Genomic DNA, 23009 nt, shown 5'->3' on the forward strand with positions numbered 1-23009 from the left:
AGACACTTAACACTTGCCTTGTGGCCTTGGGCAAGTCACTTAACCCCAATTGCCCTCCAAAAAGCAAAAAAAAAAAAAAGGAACGGATCAGGCCTCTCTACATTTCATTTTCCTATAGGCAGATCAGGGGAGGACAGTGGATTCAGTTTACCTTGATTTAAGCAAAGAATATGGTTCAAACCAACAACTTTTTGCAAACCTACTAAGTAACTGCTATTCTAGGTGCTAGGGATATAAAGATAAAACTGAAAAGGTTCCTGTCTTCAAGGAACTTATATTCTACCAGGAGGAAACAACACGTGCATAGCTAAGTATATATTGTACCTGTACAAAGAAGTATAAGATAATTTTGGGGTGGAGGAAGAAGTCTCCCAGTTAGGGGGATCAGGTCTCTGAGCTGTGCTTTGAAGGAAGCTAGATGGTGTAATGAATAGAGTGCCTAACCTGGAACCAGGAAGTCTCATCTTCCTGAATTCAAATCTGACCTCAGACGCTGACTAGCTATGTGACCCTAGGCAGGTCACTTAGCCCTGTTTGCCTCAGTTTTCTCATCTATAAAATGAGCCAGGGAAAGAAATGGAAAATTAGTCCAGTATCTTTGCCAAGAAAACCCCAAATAGGTTCATGAAGAGTCAGACACAATTGAAATGACTGAACAGGGATTCTAAGTAAAAGTGACAAAGGAAAAGATTCATGTAAGGAGGAGAGCCTGTGGAAAGATATGGAGATGGAGGGGCAGCCAGGTAGCACAGCGAGTAAGAGCACTGGCCCCAGAGTCGGGATGACCTGGGATTGAATCCAGGCTCAGACACTTAGCATCCACCCAGAAACACCTGGCCGTGTAACCTTGAGCAAGTTATTTAACCCCAATTGCTTAGGGGTGGCCAGGTGGCTCAGGTAGTAAGAGCACCGACCCCAGAGTTGGGATAACCTGGGATCGAATCTGGGCTCAGATACTTAGCACCACACCCAGAAATAACTGGCCATGTAACCTTGAGCAAGTTACTTAACCTTAAATAAAAAAAAAATATATATATATATGGAGATGGAAACAGAATTGGCTGTGAACAGCAATAGTCAGGTACTAGTCCAGTTTGGCCAGAATGTAGAATGTGAGAAGGGTGGTAATGGATGATCGGTCAGCAAAGATAGGCTAAAGCCGGGCTGTGAAAGGCTTTATTTGCCAAAGAGATAAGTCTGTGTTTTTTCCTAGTGACAGTAGGAAAGTTGGAGTGATATGGTCAAATGAGGCTGCTGTAATGGTTCAGGAAAGAGGGGTTGTGGCACATAGTAGATGCTCCTCAAATGTTTTTAGATTGAATGAACTTGAACATGATTCATGTGGACAAGAGGCAGAGAGGTGGGTTGGATGGTAATACCATGAGAGCGATCAACACTGGGTGAATGACCAAGTGTAGAGAGTTATCACCAATGGTACAATACCAGCTTGGGAGAGCATTTCCTGTGGAGAGCCCCAAGGATCTGTGCTGGGCTCTGGATTGTTGCACATTTATATCTATGACTTGGATCAAGGCCCAGATGGAATACGGATCTGACTCTTCAGAGGATGCCAAGCTGGGAAGCACAGCAAACATCCTAGATGACAGTGCCAGACCAAAAAAAGATCATGATGAATGTTGGGCTGAATCTAATGAGAAGATATTTAATAGGGATGAGAATCAAGTCTCACAGTCTTACAACAATTTCAAAAGTACAAGATAAAAGAAATAGAGCTGGAGAATGCTTTGTCTGAAAAAAATCTGGGGGTTTTAGTGGACCACAAATTCATTCTGAATGATTCATATGGTAGCCAAAGAAACCCTAATGTGTTATCTTGGGCTATGTTCAGAAAGGTTTGTAGTAATAAGGAGACAGTAGTACTTGTGGATTCTGTCCAAGTCAGAACACATCCAGAGTGTTATGCTGAGTTCTGGGTAATAAATTTTTAAAATTAAAATGTTATTGATAACACTTGGTAGGCAGCTAGGTAGATAGGATTCTGGACCTGGAGTTAGAAGACCTGAATTCAAATCCAGCCTCCGATACTTACTAGCTGTGTGATGTTTGGCAAGTCATTTAACCTCTGACTGCCTCAGTTTCCTCCTTGGTAAAATGGGGATAATGATAGCACCTACCTCCCAGAGTTGGGGGCAGCTAGGTGGTGCAGTGAATAGAGTTCTAGACCTGTAATCAGGAAGACCTAAGTTCAAATCTGGCCTCAGACACTAGCTGTGTAACTCTGAGCAAGTCACTTAACCATGTTTGCCTCAGTTTCCTCATCTGTAAAATGAACTGGAGAAGGAAATGGCAAATCACACCAGTATCTTTGCCAAGAAAACCCCAAATGGGGTCATGAAGAATCACACATAACTGAACAACAACAACCTCTCATTGGATAGGCAATAAGGGTTTTATGAAAATAAATAAGATAATAAAAAAAGAAAATAAATAAGATAATATTTGTAAAGTGTTTTGCAAGCCTCAAAGTGCTATATAAATGCTAGCCACTTAATTTTTATTTTATATCATTTACAATTCCTACTACTTTCTTCTCCTCATCTCCTCCCAGAGAGTTCTGCCTTACAATAAAAAAGAAAAAGGACGAAAAAAAAAATCTGCAAAACTAAGCAGCATATTGCAACAGTCTGATGTCCTATCCAGTGATCCACACCTATAGTGCCCCCTCTGCCAAAAAGTAGGGAGGTACCTTCTCATGTATTTTCTTTGGGATCAAGCTAGATAATTTTAATTGTGCAGGATTCAGTTTCAATTGCTTTGTTGCTGTTATTTTCACTTATACAATGTTGCAAGTCATTGTGAATATTGTTTTCCTGCTTCTCTTGACTGCACTCTGCAGCAATTTATGGCTTCCCATACTTTTCTGTATTTATCATAGTCATTATCTCTTATAGCACAGAAATATTTTATTCCACTCATATGTCACAGCTTGTTTAGCCATTCCCCAACTGATGGGCGTCTGCTTTGTTTCCAGTTCTTTGCTATCATAGAAAGTCCTGCTGTAAATACTTTGGTGTCTATGGAGTCTTGTTTTGGTCACTGACCTTCTTAGGGCATATGCCTAGAAGTGGAATCTCTGGGTCAAAGAGTATGGACATTTTAGTCACTTCAGGTAGTTGCAGATTGATTTTACAAAATGATTGGAAACAAGATATTAAGAAGGACATCAATAAGCAAGAGATGGTTCAGAAAAGGTCATGCAGGAAGGGTATCAAGTGAAAAGTATAGGGGATAGGTTGAAGAAACTGGGAAAATTTACCCTGGAGAGAAGATTCAGGAAAACTAATAGCTTTGTTCAGGCTTCTGAAGGTCAGGCTTTGTTCTGCTTGATCCCCAGAGAACAGAATGAGGAAAAATAGGTAAAAATGTTGTTGTTGTTTGTTTGTTATAGTGGTGGTTGTTTGTTGTTGCTTGCTATTGTGGTTGGTGGTTATTGTGGTGGTTGTTGTTATTGTTGATGATGGGTCCTATCCGACTCCTTGTGACCTCATCTAGGGTTTTCTTGGCAGAGATACTGGACTGGTTTGCTATTTCCTTCTCTAACTCATTATATAGATGAGGAAACTGAGACAAACAGGGTTAAGTGACTTGCCCAAGGTCATGCAGCTAGTAAGTATCTGAGGCTAAATTTGAATGGATATCCTCTTGACTCCAGGCCTGGCACTCTATCCACTGTACCCCCTAGCTACTACACAAAAGTTGCAAAGAGACAAATTTAGGGATTTCATCAAGAAGGAAAAAAAGCCTCCTAATAATTAGAAGCATCCTCAAGCAAAATGGGCCAGTGCCTCAGGAGGTGGCAAGTTTCCCCTAATTGGAGATCTATCTTTAAGCAGAAGATCGTCCCATGTGCCAATTTTGAAGGATAGATTAGACTATATGGCTGCTGAGGTCTTTGCCAACTCTGAGTTAGAAGAGGAAGGTAGTAACCGCTGCCATGGAGAAGCAATGCCTGAAGAATGTACCAGCCTCTCTCCCACCTGGTGGTGTAGATTTGGAAATGATAACGAGAAAGGATGGCAAGACAGCCGGATGAGAGCTTGTCTTAGTGGAGGCGTTCATTGCCAGGGAGTCCAGCCACCTGAGGGGCTTTGCTGGCCTGTCTCAGTTTGTCTTCCCCCTTGGACTGTGTGGGGAGAGGTCTTATGCTTCTGTATGAGTTTCAGGGCCCTGAGATCTTAAGAGTCCTCACCGAGAGGCTGGGCAAGGATGACTCTGCCATACAGCCTGGAACAGCTATGTTCCTGACAATGCTGAGCCCTTCTAATCTCCTCTTGGGCCCCCGTCAGTGGTTATGGGACCAGGGCAGAAACGGTTCCTGCATTTCCCATCATACAACAACTGCTCACAGCAACACCAACACTAAAGCTGAGTCTTTCCCCAGAACCTAGCCTTCCTTGTCACAGAATCACATAATGTTCTGAATGGAAAAGGCCTTGGACATCAGGTAGTCAGCCAGTCAGTCAATCAGCAAGCATTTAGTTCTACCTCCTCATTTTACAGAGGAGGAAACTGAGGTCCGCAGAAGTTAAGTGGCTTGTTCAAGGTTAGAGCTACACATGTGACAAGTTAGAATGAGAACCCAGGTCTTTGGTTCAATGTTCTTTCCACCAGGCCACAAAGCTTGCTTGTAAGAGATGTTCCCTGCCCTACCCCCAATCCCTGGCCCAATTTCACTTCTGTTCAGAAGCGACAGATTGACACTGAATGTAAAAATCCTGCCATCTCTCTGCTAGTACTCTTAGAGGTCAATCTAACTTTAGAGGTTAGAGGATGAAATCATCATCATGAAGCAAGGCCTAGGGGACTCCGGGGAGGCTCAACTTGCCTCTAGTTATCATGTCTCTCAAGCAGATGTGCTCTGCAAGACTAATGTCCCTCAGACAGATGTGTTGCACAGAACCTGTCACTCAAACAAATGTGCCGGGCAGAACTTTGGTCCCTGAAACAAAGGTGCTCTGAGCCATGTGCTTGGGGACCAACCACTGTCTTGCTGACAGAAAGCGATAAGGGGAAACTCTTTGTCCTAGAATATTTCCTTCTGAAAATCAGGAAAACAATGTTGTCACCACTGCTATCTTGACAGTCCATTCAGCTTGCTCTATATTTCATTTCTGTCATTCTATGGTGAGAGAAAGCTTTTCCAGCACACACCTGGAATTACAAAGAGGAGATGGCAGCAGTCTTTGGAGTCAAGAAAATAAATGGTGAATGTCTCCAAGATTTAGAATGGAGCTGGTCCTCTTTTTTAAATTTTTAATTTTTTAGTAAGGAAGGGGCTGAGAATTGTCACTTTGGCCAGTCTGGAAAGAGATGAGCAAAGGCTTGTGAGATCATAGTCCAAGGCTTGTGACAAAGTGCTAGTGTTTTCTGTTAAATATCAATCAAAGAACTAAAAGGTAAAAGTCTCACAGACCAACTTTCACATGGTGGTATGCCATAACAACTCACCTGTCACAAAGCCTGTTTCTGACTTGAATTTTAGTCCCAGCTCTTAAGCAAGTGGGTGACCGTGGGTAAATCACAGGTAAGTTAAAAGAAACTTAAAATTTAGGGGCTACTGAATACATTTTGTAAGTAAAGAAACTGAGGCCTAGAGAAGTTATACCCAAAGTCTCACAGGTGACAAGCATCAGATTCAAACCAAAGGCTTCTGACTCCAAATTCAGTATTCTTTTTAGCTTACCATAGTGTATGTCAATAGCTTGGTCTTCTTACTTACAAAATAGATTAAGTTTACCTCTCCTTCCTTCACCACAGGGTATTTTGAGGGTCAAAAGAGATCATGTATGTGAAAATTGTAAAGTGCTATATCTTACATTTAAGGCACAATCAATTACCAGTATCAAGTTTATGGGAAAATAAAAGCCAATTAGATGGAAAATACTCTTTGCAGTTTATGTCTGTCTTGTGACTTATAAAGACACTGCAAGGGCGTATTAGGGAGGAAGTCCCAAAGGGAATGCAATTTATTGCCAATAATGTTTGCTGTATGACCCGGAGTAAGTAATTTCCCCTTTCTGGGCCTCTGTTTCCCCATATGTAAAATGAAAATGTACATTAAATGAGCCCCAAGGCCCCTTCCAGATGTAGCTCTCATTGAGTCTTTGAGTTGCTTTTGACTTTGGAAACCTGAAGTGCCCACCCTACTTGAACATTGTGATCTTAACCTGTATTGCTAGACACAAAGTGTGTGACTTGGTCAAGTCTCTTGGTACAATATCAAGCTGGACTCTCTCCTCAGCTGACTGTCTCCTGCCTCTATGGATGACAGGATGTGCTACTCACACTAAGGTTTCCATAGCAACTGCTAGGCATCAGAACTGAGGGAGAAGCCCATCAGATGATGACTTGAGAAAAAGGGGTCAAATGTGACCTTAATGGCACTGGTAGGGTGGGATGGGGGAGGGGTGACCAATGTGAAGCTGGTGTCATTTCTCACTTTGGCAGAAGCAGCTCCCCTTAGTCATGCTCCAGAGTAGCTGATGTAGCTAGCTGCCACTCCACAGTGAACGCCCCTGGACTCCTTTTGGAGTCTCTCCTAGGTGGCCAGCCCAGAACCAGGTGTCCTACTGACTCCACCAGTGCATGGGCTGGGTCATCCTCCCCCAGCTGCTCCTCCTTCCACATTTCATGTGGCTGGCCAGCTGGCTGGGTGGGGTCATTTTTACTTCCTTTATTCCACTAAGATCAAAAGTCCTTTCTGACTGTATTGCTCCTCTTGGTGGCCACAAGGCCAGGCTCTGCCTTTCCACACCTGACCAGAGGAGAGAGATACATTTGCATTACACACCAAACCAGAGTAATTTCATGGTAACCCAAACTGCCAGTCTACCGCCCCATAACTCACTCCCTGAAGGCTCTTCTTGGTCTTGCAATGATCTTATAATATCCTTTTTCAAAAGTCAATTTTGAAATTATAAGCAAATAAAATGTTCATTTTCTTTGACCCAGAGTTCCTGCTTCAAGGCATGTAATATATCCCAAAATATTTATAGCAGCACTTTTTGTAGTGAATTGATGTCACTATACTATATGAAATGAAGAATATAAAGACTACAGAGAAGCATGGGAAAACTTATATGACCTGATGCAAAGTGATGTGAGCAGAACCAGAATGCAATGACAACAATGTAAATGGAAAGAATAACAATAATAACAACAAAACAAACCTAATGCTGGGTCATTATAATGACCAAGTTTAGTTGGAAAGAAGAACTTAGAAATGTACCTTCCTCCCTTCTTTGAAGAGGTGGGGAACTATGGGTGTCAAATATTGCATAAAATGGTGTGTTGCTTAGTTGTTTGGGTTTTTTTTCTCTCATTCTTTGTTACAGGATTTGACTCTTTGACAGGGGTATATATTAAAACAAGTTATATAAAAACCAAAGATATCAATAAAATGTAAGAAAAATATATTTTTTCTCATTCAAGGAATCAGAGAAGAGGCAATGGAAAGAACTAATGGAAATAACACTGGGCTGGAAGTAAGGATACCTAGGTTCTGAGTCCAGCTCTACCACTAATTTTTTTATGTGACCAGACCTTCTCAACTTCAATTTCAACATTTATTAGGCACCTATTATGTACAAGGAGCAAGGGTAGCCAAGTGGCACAGTGAATAGAGTGCCAGCCTTGGAGTCAGGAAGACTCATCTTCTTGAATTCAAATCTGGCCTCAGATACTTACTAGCTGTGTGATCTTGGGCAAGTCACTTGACTCAATTTGCCTCAGTTTCTTATCTATAAAATGAGCTGGAGAAGGAAATGGCAAACCACTCTGATATCTTTGCCAAGAAGACCCCAACAGGGTCACAAACAGTCAGACATGACTGAAAACAACTCAACACAACACAATGTACAAAGAACTGGGATGCTGCTGGAGACACAAAGACAAAAGAGTATCTGTTTTCAAGAATCTTACTCTCTCCTGGGGAAATAACACATACTCAGAGGAGCAATCTGAGGAGGCAGAGAACACCTCTATCATTGAGGAGGTTGGAATAGACAGTCTTGAAGGTCCCTTCCCTCTCTATAATCCTGTAAGCCTACACGAGGCTTCCTGTACCTGTGCAAATTGCAGGGCAATCCACAGAATGAAGACAGATAAGTGCATCCAAGGAAGGTAGCCAGGACTGTGAAAACCTTCAGTTCATACCATATGAGGATTAGTCCAAGGAAAGGGGATATTCAACAAGGGGAAGAGAAGATTCCAGCTCTCAGATTCTGAAAATTCTGTGCTTTTGTCCCTCATGCCCTTGTGTTTGGATTGCAGCTGTAGATTTACTAAAAAGAGGTAAGAAAGGACAAAAAAACCAGGGGAAGATACAGCCCCTAACACTTAGCTTTCTTCCCATGTCATTTATTCTCCCTCCCATCATTCTCTCTCTCTCTCTCTCTCTCTCTCTCTCTCTCTCTCTCTCTTCCCTAGACTCTCAAGTAACCTACTGGATAATAAGAATAGGCAGATTTAGACTGTTCTGTGGGGTAGATGGAGGGCATAAAAGAGGGAGAGAAAACTTAGATTACTTTACCAAATGGGTCCAAAATGATTAACTTACCTTAATTCTGGGCTTGCCTCCTGTAGATGAGTTACCAGGAAGTTTTATCCTATCGGGGTTCATGGAGAAGGTAAGGAGGCAGGAAAAATGGGAACAGTACGTACCTAACCTAAAGTAGAAGGGCAGAATTCACCTCCTAAAGCATTAAAGGGTCTTCCCTTTCCCCATCAAGTAACAGCCTTCCTAGAACCAGGTCCCCAGGGCCTTACTGGAGCTCAGACATTTCTTTGTGTTGTTTGTTCATTCAGCAAGGATTCCTTGACAAATACTGTGCTATGTTATTTGTTTTCTCAATGGGGAGGAGAGGGGAATGTGGGAGAGAATTGAAAACTCAAAATTTATAAAAACTGAATGTTAAAAATGAATACATTTATTATTTTTTCTTTTTTTCAAATGTTTTATTAACTTCTGATTTACATCATTCATTTCTGCAAGATTTTGAGTTACAAATTTTCTCCCCGTTTTTCCCCTACCCCCTATCCCAAAATAGCAGTCCCACAGGATATCCCCTCCTCCAATCTGCTCTTTCCCATATTTTCTCCCATACCCCTTTCGACTTTTCCAGTGGATCTCTATGCCCCAGTGCCTGTATATCTTATTTCCCAATTACATGTAGAATAGTATTAATAATAGTATATTATATATATATATATATATATATATATATATATTTGAATCTTTGATTTTAAAACTTTGAATTCCAGATTCATTCCCTTCCTCCCTTGTCACCCACCCTTACTGGGAAGATAAGCAGTTCAGTATAGGTTGTACATGTTATAACAATAACATAGTAGATATATTGTAAAAGACTGACTATATTTCCCTCCCTCCTATCCCACCTCCCACTTGTTCTATTCTCTACTTTGATCCCATCCCTTTTCAAAAGTGGGTGCTTCCAACTTCCCTCCCCTCCAGCCTGCCCTCCCTTCCATCATTTCCCTCTCATCTCCTTCCCTCCTACTCTCCTGTAGGGTGAGATACCCTATTTAGTGTATATTTCATTCCCTCCCTGAGACAAATTCAATGGGAATAAGGTTGATCCATTCCCTTTTGCCTTCCTATTCTTCCCCTCCATTGTGACCATTTTCCCTTGCCTCTTCTATATGAGGTAGTTTACTCCATTCTGTCTCTCCCCATCTCCTCTCATTATATTTCCCTCTCACCTCTTAATTTCACCTTTTAAGCATCATCCCTTCCTGTTAAATTGGTCCTTTGCCCTCTATCTATGTATAGCTGTAAACATATTCCCATATACCCTCATATATATATATATACACACATACATATTTCTATTCCCTTCAACTGCCGAGAAAAGTTTCATAAGTTACAATTATTGTTTTTCCATGTAGGAATGTTAATAGTTCAACTTTGATAAGTTCCTTATGATTTCTTTTCCCTGTTTACCTTCTCATGCTTCTCTTGCTTCTTGTATCTGAATGTCAAATTTTCTATTCAACTCTGGTTTTTTCAACAAGAATGCTTGAAAGTCCTCTATTCCACTGAAGGACCATATTTTCCCCTGAAACATGATACTCAGTTTTGCTGGGTAGGTGACTCTTGGTTTTAATCTGAGCTCCTTTGACCTCTGGAATATCATATTGTAAGCCCTTTGATCCCTCAGTGTAGAAGCTGCCAGATCCTGGGTTATCCTGATTGTGTTTCCACAATATTCAAATTGTTTCTTCCTGGCTGCTTGTAATATTCTCTCCTTAATCTGGGAATTCTGGAACCTGGCTATAATATTCCTAGGAGTTTTCTTTTGGGGATCTTTTTCAGGAGGTAATTAGTGGATTCTTTCAACCTCTATTTTGCCCTCTGGTTCTAAAACATCAGGGCAGTTTTCTTTGAGAACTTCCTGGAGGATGATTTCTAGGTTCTTACTTTGATCATGGCTTTCAGGTAGTCCAATAATTTTTAAATTATCTCTCCTGGATCTATTTTCCAGGTCAGTGTTTTTTCCCATGAGATATTTCACATTGCCTTCTATTCTTTCATCTGTTTGGGTCTCGATTTCTCATAAAGTCATTAGCTTCCATTTGCTCCAATCTAATTCTGAAGCAATGATTCTCCTCATTGAGCTTTTGAGATTCTTTTTCCATCTGGCAAATTCGGCTCTTTAAGGCATTCTTCTCCTCATTGCTTTTTTGAACCTCTTTTGCCATTTGAGTTAGTCTATTTTTTAAGGTGGTATTTTCCTCAGTCAGGCTGTTGAGTCTCATTTCGTAATTTTCTTGCATTGTTCTCATTTCTCTTCCCAATTTTTCCTCCACTTCTCTTATCTGCTTCTTAAGGTCCTCTATGGCCTGTAACCAGCTTGTATTTTCCTTTGAAGCTTTTGGTGCAGGAGTTCTGACTTCACTGTCTTCCTCCTGTTCCATGCTTTGCTCCTTTTTGTCCCCAAAATAGGACGCTAACGTTGGAATCTTCTGTCTGCTTTGTTTCCTTTGCCTGGTCATGTTGCCCCTCAGTCACTTGACCCCTGGGCTTTTTGCCACAGTAGGACTCTGCCACCAGACAGGGGGGCTTTTGTCCCAAATGCTGGAATTTTCTCAGCTGCCAGAGGTATTAGATGGGTGCTCTCTCTGAAGCCTCCACATGCTCTGGCAAGCTGGACACACACCCCAGGACCTCCACCCTAGACTGCAATCCAGATCCAAGCAGGTTAAAGGAAGAGGAATTACCCCTCAGACTGGTGCTTGGTCCCCCTACACTCTGCATGCCAAGAGTTGAAGCTGCCATGTGGTGTTGGCTGGCTGTGCTGGAGGCTAAGGGGCTTCTTGCCCCAGGGGCAAAAGCCCACGCACTCCCACTTACTGGGTCCCAAAGTCCAGACTGCACTGACCTCTCACTTTGTCCTCATCTATGTGTTGACAAATCTGGAAACGGCCACAGCTGCTGCTGATCTGGAGTCCCTCCGGTTGGCGGCTGGTCAGGCCCACCCTGGGGCTAAAGACTCGGCATGGGGTTGGGCTGGGCTCCCAGAGCACTGCACTGGCCGATTCCTGCCAGCCTGCCAGGCTGTCCTCCATGGAAGGTTAGCTTCTCTGTGTCATTTTGTGAGTTCTGCAGCTCCAAAGTTTGTTTAGATTCCCCTTTTTACATGGATTGGGGAAGGTGGAAGCCAGAGCCTCAGAGAGGTCCTGCTTCTATTCTGCCATCTGGACTCCACCCCTCTACATTTATTATTTTTAAAAAGAATGGATTATATCAACCTAAAAAAAAGACAAATACTCTGCAAGGGCCAAGACAGGACAAAAAAGGCTAAAACCTGCTTCCTGCTTGGACTGAATTGGGAGAGATGAAGTGGATACAGGGCACACTGACACCTAACCACTTAGGGGTTTTTGGCACTTTCTCTCTGTGGTATCTTAGGAAGATCCCTTTTCTTTCTTTGACCTTCAGCTTCATCTTTTCTAAAATGATAAGTTTGGTCTAGTTGGATGATTGCTAAGGATTCTGGCTCTGACATCTTATGATTCTATAGTGATGTTCTAAGTGCCCATTGACAGGAGCCAACAATAAGTGCTGGATAACTTGAGAGGAGGAAGAAAATCCAGTGAACCATTTTTAAGGCAGGGGTGGGAGAAGGAGACCTTCAGGATGGAGCCAAGCCTTGAAGTATGGGTAGGATTTAGAGTGGGAGAAGCAAGGGCCTACCAGGAAGGATGGATGGCACAAGCTAAACCTTTGCATGGGGAATGAGCACGTTATGTTACCCCTCTTTCCAAAAGTTGTGGGCTTGGGGCCCCGCCCCTTGGGACTCCAGGCAGGGTCTGTGCTGTGATTTAGCTCCTATTCCTTGCTATATATATATATATATATATATATATATATATATATCAATATATATATTCTCTCCTCCAGTCAGAATGTAGGCTCCATGAGGATAGTGACTGTCTGATTTCATATCTCCAGTGCCTAGCACAGTGCTTAACACATAGTATGTGCCTAATAAATGCTTCATTCATTCATTCATTCATATTCATTTATTGGAATTGAATACAGACTGAATTGAATGGAGCAAGATATTTGTGGAGGGGAGAGGGAGTCAGGGTGAGGCCAGAACATGGAGGCCACAAAATGCTGGAAAGCAGCTTTTGGGCTTTATTCTATGGATAGTGAAGAGCCACTTAAGATTTTTGAAAGTGATGTCTTCCTGATATGGAAATAATGTTATACATGATTGTGCATGTATAATCTATAAGTAAATTGCTTGCCTTTTCAATGGTAGGGGAGGGAAGGAGGGAAAAAATTTGGAAGCAAAAAAACAAACAAACCATACATTAAAAATAATTTTACATATAATTGGAAAAAATAAAATATTCTTTTAAATAAATAAATAGATAAATGAAAAAGTGAAAGAAGCAATCTTGTCAAAGACTAGTTGGTTAGCCTCATAATGGTTGGTTGTGATCCTCTGTCCTCAGAGCAGACCAAAATGACATCTGACAGCTCATTGTCAGACTCATAACAGAGGCAGCCAGGCAGAGGAGACAGAGAAATAGCTCAGGAGTCATAGAGACCTAGGCTCTAGTCTCACCTTTGACACAAACTGGCTGTAGGACCCTAAGCAAGTCACTTAACTTCTCAGGGTCCCAGACAATACTATTCTAAACTTATAAATTACAACACAGCTGCCATTCTCAATTCAATCAAAACTTAAGACCCACTCCATGCCAGGTACTGTGCTAGGCATTAAAAATACAGAGGCAAAAATGAAAAAATCCTTGACCTTGAGAAGCTTAAATTCTTTCAGATGGATGAAGGGTTTTCTCACTGGGAGTTCCTTTTCCCAATAAAATTATGGATTCAGTAAAAACAAAACAAAAATAGATCCATAACATGTCAGAGCTCAAAGGAAGCTCAGAGATCATCTAGTCTAACCTCATTTGATAGATGAAGAAACTGAGGCCCTGGAGCTACCCAGTAGCATATAAACAATAAATGATAAAACCAGAATTTGAATTCAGAGCTTCTCCCTAATTCTGTATTCTTGGACCTACAACACACTACACTGTTGTTTGCTTTTCCACTTTATTCCTCATGGGATCTTCTTGGACAAATTTCCTACCTCAGGATTTCCATTCATTACCCCACTGTAATATTTTCATCACATCCAGCATGGAAGCATTCCAGTCACTTGGCTATTATTATTGGTTATTTTAAATTGGTCATTTCAAACACTATAGGATGTGGGTCAGTAATTTCCTGCCATGGATCAATATGGGGGACTCCAGTTTTGATGGAGTGTTTTGCCAAAACATCATCAAACAGGATGTGGAACACAGATTTAAACCATTTGGGGATCTACCAGAATAAAAACCACAATGAAAATGTAAACATCAATTATTAATAATCTGGCATTTGAATATCTACTTTATCCCGGCGATTTGGGATGGGTTATGATTTCTCTCGCTATTTTTTGGATTTTTTAGACAAATCCATTCATTTGGTTACTCAATAAGCCCCTATTTGTGGCTCTGTCTGCAGAGAACTGCATAAAGAACTGGGGGCATTGGAGGAAGGGATGAGGGTTGGAAGAAGAGGAACTTTTATTTGAGGATATTCCCAAATTAGAGTCATAGAACGTAGAACCTGGAAGAGGTTTCAGGGGGTCATTTATCTCAGCCCCCTCACTTTACAAGAGAAGGAAACTTAGGACCAGAGAGGAGAAGTGATTTGCCTAAGGTCATACAGCAAGCCAGCCACAGAGTCAAGATTAGAACAGAAATTCAAGTTCACCTTAATCCCAGTCCAGCATACTTTGCACTAGCCCACACCAGTTTGAGCAACATTCATACCCATTTCTCTTTTTATTTTTTTTATCAGTATCTTTTATTTTCACATCACCTCTATTTCCCCTGTGTCCCTCCCCTTCCCTGAAAGCCATCCCTTAAAATAAAGACATAAATAACTAACATTTATATAACACTTAATACGTGCTTTATAATTATTATCTCATTTAATCCTCACAACAAGCCTGGGGGGTGGGTGCTATTGCTATTATTACCCCCATTTTACAGATGAGGAAACTGAGGCAAACAGAATTTAAAAGTAGTGAGGAAAAAACTAACCAACAAATCAAAAAAAGTGTAACTATTTCATATTTCACACCTATGGTCTCCCTTCTTTTCAAAGAAGTAAAGTAAGGGGATGTGTCTTCTCTTATTTTTTCCTTTGGAACCAAACTTGGTTATTTTGAAGCTTTCAGCTTTAATGGTTTCATCGTTGTTCTTTATGTTTAGATTGTTATAGCTTTATATGCTGTTTTCCTGTTTCTGCTTTCTTTCTATGGAGAGGGCAGAGAAAAGATGGAGGATTAGGGAAAGCTGCCCAAGTGAATTTTACCAACAATCCCCTCCAAATAACTTTAAAGTGACCACATCAAAATTTTGAGCATCAGAGCCAACAAAAGGTCAGGGTGAGACATTTTTCCAGCTTAAAAAGAATTCAGAAGTAGGCAGGAGAAGTCTGTATCACTAGGGTAGTGATCGGGTAGAGCTTTGTCTGGTGCCCACACACACAGTGGTTGTTGCTGCTATTGCTTCAGGAGCTTTTAGCCCAGAGATGGTAAAGGTGTCAGACAACTGCTCAGAAAGAGGTTGCAGGCGACCCTTTGCTGGCACCAGGTATAACTGGTGCTGATTGGCAATTTTATTATCCATGTGCAATTCTGGATCATAGTTCTAGGGTGGAAAGGAGAGCTGGTGGTCCATCACAAGAGACAGAAAAGAGGAGTGCTAGCCGTTGTAGCTGATGGGGACAAGGGTCCCTTCCTGGATAAAGACCAAAGTGCAAACCAGAAGAGAAGTAAGTGACTACACCTCTCCCAGGTGATCACACCACCTTGGAAGCACCAAAAGTCTGCAGACTCTCAGAACCAGCTCTGAAAGAAGCAGCATGAAAAAGCCTGAAGCTTGGGACAGTGTCTTCTCACCCCAAGGTGAGCAGAGCCTAACTTTAACAAAAAGTTCAAAGTCCAGAAATAGCCTGGAAAAATGAGCAAACAATAACAGGAAGAATTTGACCATAAAAAGCTACTATAGTGGCAGGGAAAACTAAGACATAAATTCTGAAGAAGACAACAATGTGAAAACCTACCCAAAAAGCCTCAAAGAAACATGTTAGTTGAACACAAACCCAACAAGAATTCCTGGAATAGTTTTAAAAAAGAGATGAGTGATAGAGGAAAAATTGGGAAAAGAAATAAGAATGATGCAAGAAAATTATGAAAAGAGAATTAAGAGTTTGATAAAAGAAGCAAACAGAAAATAATTGATGAAAATAACACCTTGAAAACCAGAATTGGCTAAATGGTAAAAAAAAAAAAGGCACAAAAATCCAAAGAGAAGAACTCCTTACAAAGCAGAATTGGCCAAATGGAAAAAAGAGGTACAAAATTCACTGAAGAAAATAACTTCTTAAAAAAACATGACTGGACAAATAGGAAAAGAGGTGGAAAATCTTACTGAAAAAAAATAATTCCTTAAAAATTAATTTGGGCAAGTTTTAATTAATTTGTGCTAATGAAACTAATGAAATATCAAGAAACAATAAAACAAATAAGTCAAAAAATGAAAAAAGAAGAAAATGTGAAATATCTCATTGGAAAAAATTGACTTGGAAAATAGATCAAGGAGAAATAATTTAAGAATTATTGGACTACCTGAAAGCAATCATCAAAAAGAGTGTAGACACCATATTTCAAGAAATTATCAAAGAAAATTGCCATGATAGCTTAGATCCAGAGGGTAAAATAGAAATGGAAAGAATCCACTGATGTCCTAAAAAAGATCCTAAAATGAAAACTCCCAGGGATATTATAGCCAAATTCCAGAGATCCAAAAGCTCAAAGAGAAAGTACTTCAAACAGCCAGAAAGAAACAACTCAAATATGATGGAACCATAGTCAGGATTGCGCAAGATTTAGTGGCTTCCACATTAAAGAAGTAGAGGGCTAGGAATATGACATTCCAGAAGGGAAAGGGCTAGATTATGACTGAGAACAAACTATCCAGAAAAACTAAGTATAATTCTTCAGGGTAAAATGGATTTTTAATGAAACAAAGGACTTTCAAGAATTCCTGATGAAAAGACCAGAGCTGAATAGAAAATCTGACATTCAAACACAAGAGTCAAGTGAAGCACAAAAAGGTAAATGTGAAAAGTAATCATAAGGGACTCAATAAAGTTCAACTGCTTACATTTCTTTATGGGAAGATGATACATGTAATTCTCAGAAATTAATCATCATTAGGGCAGTCAAAAGGAGTTTTCATAGACAGAGGACATGGGTATGAGTTGATTAAGTTGATCTCAAAAAAATGAAGGGTTGAGAAAATGGGAGGCACTGGAAGAAGGGGAAGGGAGAGGTAGAATAGAGAAATTTTTTCTCAAATAAAAGAGGTGCACAAGGAAGAACCTTTACAATGAAGGGAGAAATGAGGAGGTAGCAGTCAATGCTTGAACCCCATTTTCATTGGGATTGGTTCAAAGAGAGAAGACTGTATATACACACACTCCGTGTATATAGAAATGTAAGTTACCCAATAGGAAAACAGGAGAGGAAAGGGATAAGAGAAAGGAGGGAATAATAAAAGGGAGAATCAGGGAGGCAATGGTTAGAAGAAAACAGACCTTTGAGGAGGGACAGGCTAAAAATAGAGGAAGAAAATGGGATGGAGCGAAATACACATAATCATAATTGTGAACGTGAATGGGGTGAGATCACCCATAAAATGGAAGCAGAGAGCAGACTGAATTAGAAACCATAATCCAACAATATGTTGTTTACAAGAGACACACTTGAAACAGAAGCACACACATAGTGTTAAAGGACTGGAGCAGAATCTATTATCCTGCAGCAGAATGAAAAAAGGCAAGGGTAGCAATCATGATCTCAGATAAAGCAAAAGCAAAAATAGACCTAATTAAAAGACATAATCAGGGAAACTACATTTTTCTAAAAGGTACCTCAGAAAATTAAGTAATAGCAAAGATTTTTATAGCAAGTTTCTCTGATAAAGGCCTCATTTCTCAAATATATACTGATTATAGAACAGAGTCAAATTTATAAAAATAAGAGCTATTCTCCAACTGATAAATGATCAAAGGACATAAACAGACAGGTTTCAGAAAAAGAAATCAAAGCTATTTATAGTTATATGAAAAGTACTCTAAATCACTATTGATTACAGAAATGCAAATTAACACAACTGAAGTATCACTTCACACTTATCAGAAATGACAAATGCTGGAGGGGATAAAAGGAAAGATAAGTGCACTAATGAGCTGCTATAGGAGTAGTGAACTGGTCCAACCATTCTAGAGAACAATTTGAAAATAGGCCCAAAGGGCTACAAAACTGTGCATGCCCTTTGACCCAGCAATACCACTATAACATCTATATCCCAAAGAAATCAAAGAAAAAGGAAAAGGACCTGTATGTACAAAAATATTTATAGAAGCTCTTTTTTGTGGTGGCAAAGAATTGGAAATCGAGGGAATGCTCATCAGTTGGAGAATAGCTGAACAAATTGTGGCATATGTACTGTAAGAAATGGCAAGGAGCAGGGGCAGCCAGGTGGCTCAGCAAGTAAGAGCATCAGTTCCAGTGTCGAGATGACCTGGGGATCAAATCTGGGCTCAGATACTTAGCATCACACTCAGAAATAACTGGCCGTGTAACCTTGAGCAAGTTACTTAACCCCGATTGCTTTAAAAAAAAAAAAAAAGAAATGGCAAGGAGGGGTGGTTTCAGAAAAAACATGGCAAGGACTATGTAAACTGATGCAAGGTGAAGCGAGAAGAACCAGGAGATCATTGTGCACAGTAACAGCAGTGTTATCATGATGATCAACTGTGAAAGACTTGGCTACTCTGATCACTACAGTGATCCAAGACAATTCCAAAGGACTCATGATGAAAAAAAGGCTTTCTATCTCAGAAGAGAGAACTGGTGAACTAAGTATAAACCGAAGAAAAATTTTCTCACTTTCCTTATTTTTCTTATTTTTAAAAAAATATGGCTAATATGGAAATATGATTTGCATGATTTCACATATATAATTAATATGATATTGTTTGCCTTTGCAATGGGTATGGGAGGAAGTGGGAGGGAGGGAGAAAATTTGGAACTCAAATTTTAAAAAGAAAAGAATATTAAGAATAAATTAATTAAAATGTTTTTAAAATAGTCTTTACATGCTTATCTGTATATTTCTTAAAGTGTAGCAATATCCCATTATATTCATGTACCATGATTGGTTTAACCATTCTCCATTCGATAGATAGCTACTTCCAATACCCATTATGAGTGGTTGGCCATGACATCGACACAGAAACCTCTTTTCTACAGAGCATACTTTTCCCACAGCAAACTCAATTTTGTTATTTGGAAGCCTCCACTTAGTTGAATGGTAGCTAGAGAGGGGGTGATAAAAGGAAAGCCTTTTAAAAGCTACCAATCCCCAATGACTTCATATTCATCTTTGATGTTTATGATCCGAATTTAATGGGACACAAAATGAGCACATGTTCCAGCTCATTGATCCTGTGGCCTTCAATAGGAATCACCCTGGCATCAGTCAAACCAGGATGGAAATGTATCACATTCTGTATTTGGTTCATTCCTGGATCCCTGTGACATGATATTAATCAAGGTAGCAATAAAATGAGTGGCAGTCTTTGGAGCATAGGGAGATCCAGAAACATTGTGTGCCTGTGATGTAAGTAGAACTGTCCACAGGAATGTCTGATGAAGAGGAAAAGAAATAGAAGGTGACGGCAAGAGGATATAGGCAGAAAGTCTGAGAAGATAGAATGAGCAGAGAGAGAGAGAGATGGCTGCCGGTGCGGATTTTTAAGCTTCTGTCTACATCCATCAACATCTGTCTTCAAGACGAAAGGGAACAACATGGCATGAAGTGGTTGAACCCAAACTTTTATTTATCCCTGGAAATTCATGGAGGATGACAAACTCTCTTGTGTACCAAAGATGTCTACCACTGTGCAATCTGCCTCAGTGAACAGGATTTGATCTCCGCAGTCATGGGAGGTCAGACATGCAGTTAGCTCTCAGGCTGACTTTTCAGGGATGTATGTCATCATCATCTAAATCTTCTCTTACCTATGCCCTGTGCCCTGGCTCTAGAGCTGCCATGTGCCTGACCTAGGACCACACAAAATATCTGGGAAAAGGTAGACTCTACACAAGCTTATGTTGCCTTCCCCAGAGGTACAGCAGCCACTCACATACCACAACTGGAGACAGGGGCTGGGGGAGAGCCCTTTACTTTTGACAAGCAGCCAAAGATTTCTTGGAGCCTTAGCTGCCCTTTATTTCCTCAATCTTGAACATCCTGGGGAAGGGAATAACCATTTATTAAGTGCCTACTATGTGCTAGGCATTGTGGTAAGTGCTTTATCAAAATTATCCCATTTGAACACTGCACTGTGACTATTATAAAAAACGAGCTACTTTGGCCAGAACACACCAGTATCAAAGGCAAGGAAAAGCTGGCTGAAATATGGGCTTCCTTCCTAAACCAGGTTTGGTGGCCTGGCCAGACTTCTTTCATCTCACAACTGTTGCTAACACATTGACCAATGCGGTCCTATGGAACCAGCCCAATGCATCCCAATGGGATCAGAAGCTTTGACGGCATTTCCCTCTGTACTCTTTCATCATTCACAATGAGAAGCAGCAATGTGGATGGTGAGATTTTTTATTTTCAACTCTTACAGTTCACCCATACCCACACACCCAACCTTAAATCCCATTCACATCCCCCTAGAACCTTCCAAATCATTCCCACTGTGTGTGGGGTTCTCTTGTCTCTGGCCCAGTAAATGATTCCCTTGAGAAGTAGGACAACAATGCTGTTCCTTCATCTTTTGTGGAAAGCATCAAGATCAAGTATTAGGCCCATCTTTTCATTTAGCAAAGTATAGACCAGTCTTTTTGATCAAGGCAGTGGGAAATCATGACATCTATGCATTCTGAACTCTCTTTTTCTCATAATACCTGGACATTCTTCTAAATTTTTTTTTCAGTTTTATTTTTCCTTACTTTTTAAAAAATGATTTTTTTCAGTTACAAGTTCTGTCTCTTCCCCCAGCCATTGAGAAGGCAAGTAAGACCATCCCATTATACATCATTATCCCCTATCCCTCCCAGGTTCCCCTGAGGTAGAATGTGTGGGTTTTAGAGCCAAGGCTAAATCAGGCCTAACCCACAGACATCACCTCCAGCTGTTCTTCCTTGTTTTCCTGCCCTGGCCACATGTCTGGGAGGGGCACGGGAAATGACAAGCTCCCACTGTGGAGCCAGACCTCAGACCAGCACTCCACACTCTGAAGGGTCCTTCGACACCTTCTTTCCTCTTGTCCAAAGCTCAGCTGAATATCAAAGAGAACAGAGGCACTTTGCCTTTTGGGTACTCATCCTTTTGCTAATTTCAAGCAATCTCAGGTAAATTCAACTCAACAAGCATTTATTAAGTGTCTACTGGCAGCTAGGTGGTGAGTCAGGATGACTCATCTTCTAGGTTCAATCCGGACTCAGATACTTACTAGCTGTGTGACCCTGAGCAAGTCACTTAACCCTGTGTGCCTCAGTTTCTTCATCTGTAAAATGAGCTGGAGAAGGAAATGGTGAACCACTCCTGTATCTTTGCCGAGAAAATCCCAAATGGGGTGAGGAAGCATCCGACATGACATAAATGACTGAGCAGCAACAACAACAACAAGGCACTGTGGCTAAAAAGACAAAGATAAAAACCAGTCCCTGCTCTCAAGAAGCTTGTATTCTACTGGAGAAAACAATGTATACACTGATTTGTTGTTGTTCAGTCAAGAACTGCTTTGGAAGAATATCCAAAAGGCAAAGTGCCTCTGTTCTCTTTGCTATCCAGCTGAGCTTTGGACAAGAGGAAAGAAAGTGTTGAAGGCCCCTTCAGGGATGTATGTGAACTCTTCATGGTGCCATTTGAGGTTTTCTTGGCAAAGACATTGGAGTGCTTTCCCATTTCTTTCTCTAGCCCATTTTATAGATGAGGAAACTGAGGCCAACAGGGTGAAGTGATTTGTCCAAGGTCACACAGCTAGTGTCTGAGGCTGGATTTGAATTCAGGTCCTCCTGACTCCATTCACTGTGCCACCTAGCTGTTTTATACATTGATAAATAAAACAAAATATACACAGAGTATTTTGTGGGAGTGAGGAGCCCTAACAACTAGGGGAAACAGGAAAGGCATCTTCAAAGAGGCAGACTTTGACTTGGATCTTGGAGGAAGCTATGAATTCCAAAAGGTAATGGCAAGCAGAGAGAAAGTGGGGATAGGTTTTACAAAGGCATGGAAGCAAGAGATCTAATATTCTGCACCAAAGCAAGTAGAATAATCTGTGATCATCCTGGAAAGAGAAGTTGGAGCCAGTTCAGGAAGGGCTTAGTCAAACAGAGGAGTTTGTATTTCATCTCAGAGGCAATAGGGAGTGATAGGAGCTTCTTGAGCAGGGGAGTAACATGCTCAGGCCCATGCTTTAGCAATATCCATTTGGCTGCTGAGTAGAAGATGGATTGTAGAGTGGAGACATATATTTTTTTTAAAGCAATCAGGGTTAAGTAACTTGCTCAAGGTTACATGGCCAGTTATTTCTGGGTGTGGTGCTAAGTGTCTGAGCCCAGATTTGATCCCCCAGGTCATCCTGACACTGGGGCCAGTGCTCTTACTCGCTGAGCCACCTGGCCACCCCTAGAGTGGAGATATTGGATGATGAGAAGACCAAGTGGTAGGCTACTGCAATAGTCCAGGAAAGAGGTGCTACAGGCCCTGGACTAAACTGGCAATTGTGCGGATGGAGAGAAGGGAATGAATGTCAAAGATATTGTGGAGGTACAATGGGCAAGACTTGGCAACTCATTGGCTCTGGGCATGTAAGGGAGAGTGAAGAGGTGAGGGTAACTCCAAGGGTGTAAACCTGAGTGATCAGAAGGATGGTGGCATCTTCAGCAGAAACAAGGAAGTTAAGGACAGGCCTGGGCTTAAGAGGAAAGGTAATGAATTCCATTTGGATGTGTTGATTTGAGATGCTCATAGAACATTCAGGTGGAGCTAACCAGCAGAACAGTTGTTGATTAGAGCTGGAGAAAGCAACAAATCTGACCCCAAATGGAAGGAAAGGAGGGAAAAGGAAGTATGGAAAGTGGCAATGAGAGGACCCACAGGTGTGGGACTGACAGAGGCCATTTCTGTTAAATCTGTTAGATACTAACTTAAATGTCACCTCTTCCATGAAGCCTTGGCTGGTTTCCATCCTCCCACCTGGAACCGGCCTTCTTGGCCTTGAGCCTCACCTCACACACCTCACAGGTTGGTCTATATCTCACCCATGCACCGACCACATTTTGTCTTATTCCCTTACCAGACTG

At 41.0% G+C, this 23009-nt stretch overlaps 1 protein-coding gene across 3 annotated transcripts in view; it reads right to left on the reverse strand.

Moving 5' to 3' along the window:
* The window catches only part of RASGEF1C (RasGEF domain family member 1C), a 207829-nt gene that overhangs the window by 59013 nt on the left and 125807 nt on the right, over nt 1-23009 (reverse strand). The gene's annotated exons all lie outside the window — the stretch shown is intronic.

This window comes from Petaurus breviceps, unplaced genomic scaffold (genome assembly GCF_028583685.1).
Source record: "Petaurus breviceps papuanus isolate PSGF00001 unplaced genomic scaffold, PetGlider_PUasm1.0 90994, whole genome shotgun sequence".
NCBI classification, from domain to species: domain Eukaryota; kingdom Metazoa; phylum Chordata; class Mammalia; order Diprotodontia; family Petauridae; genus Petaurus; species Petaurus breviceps.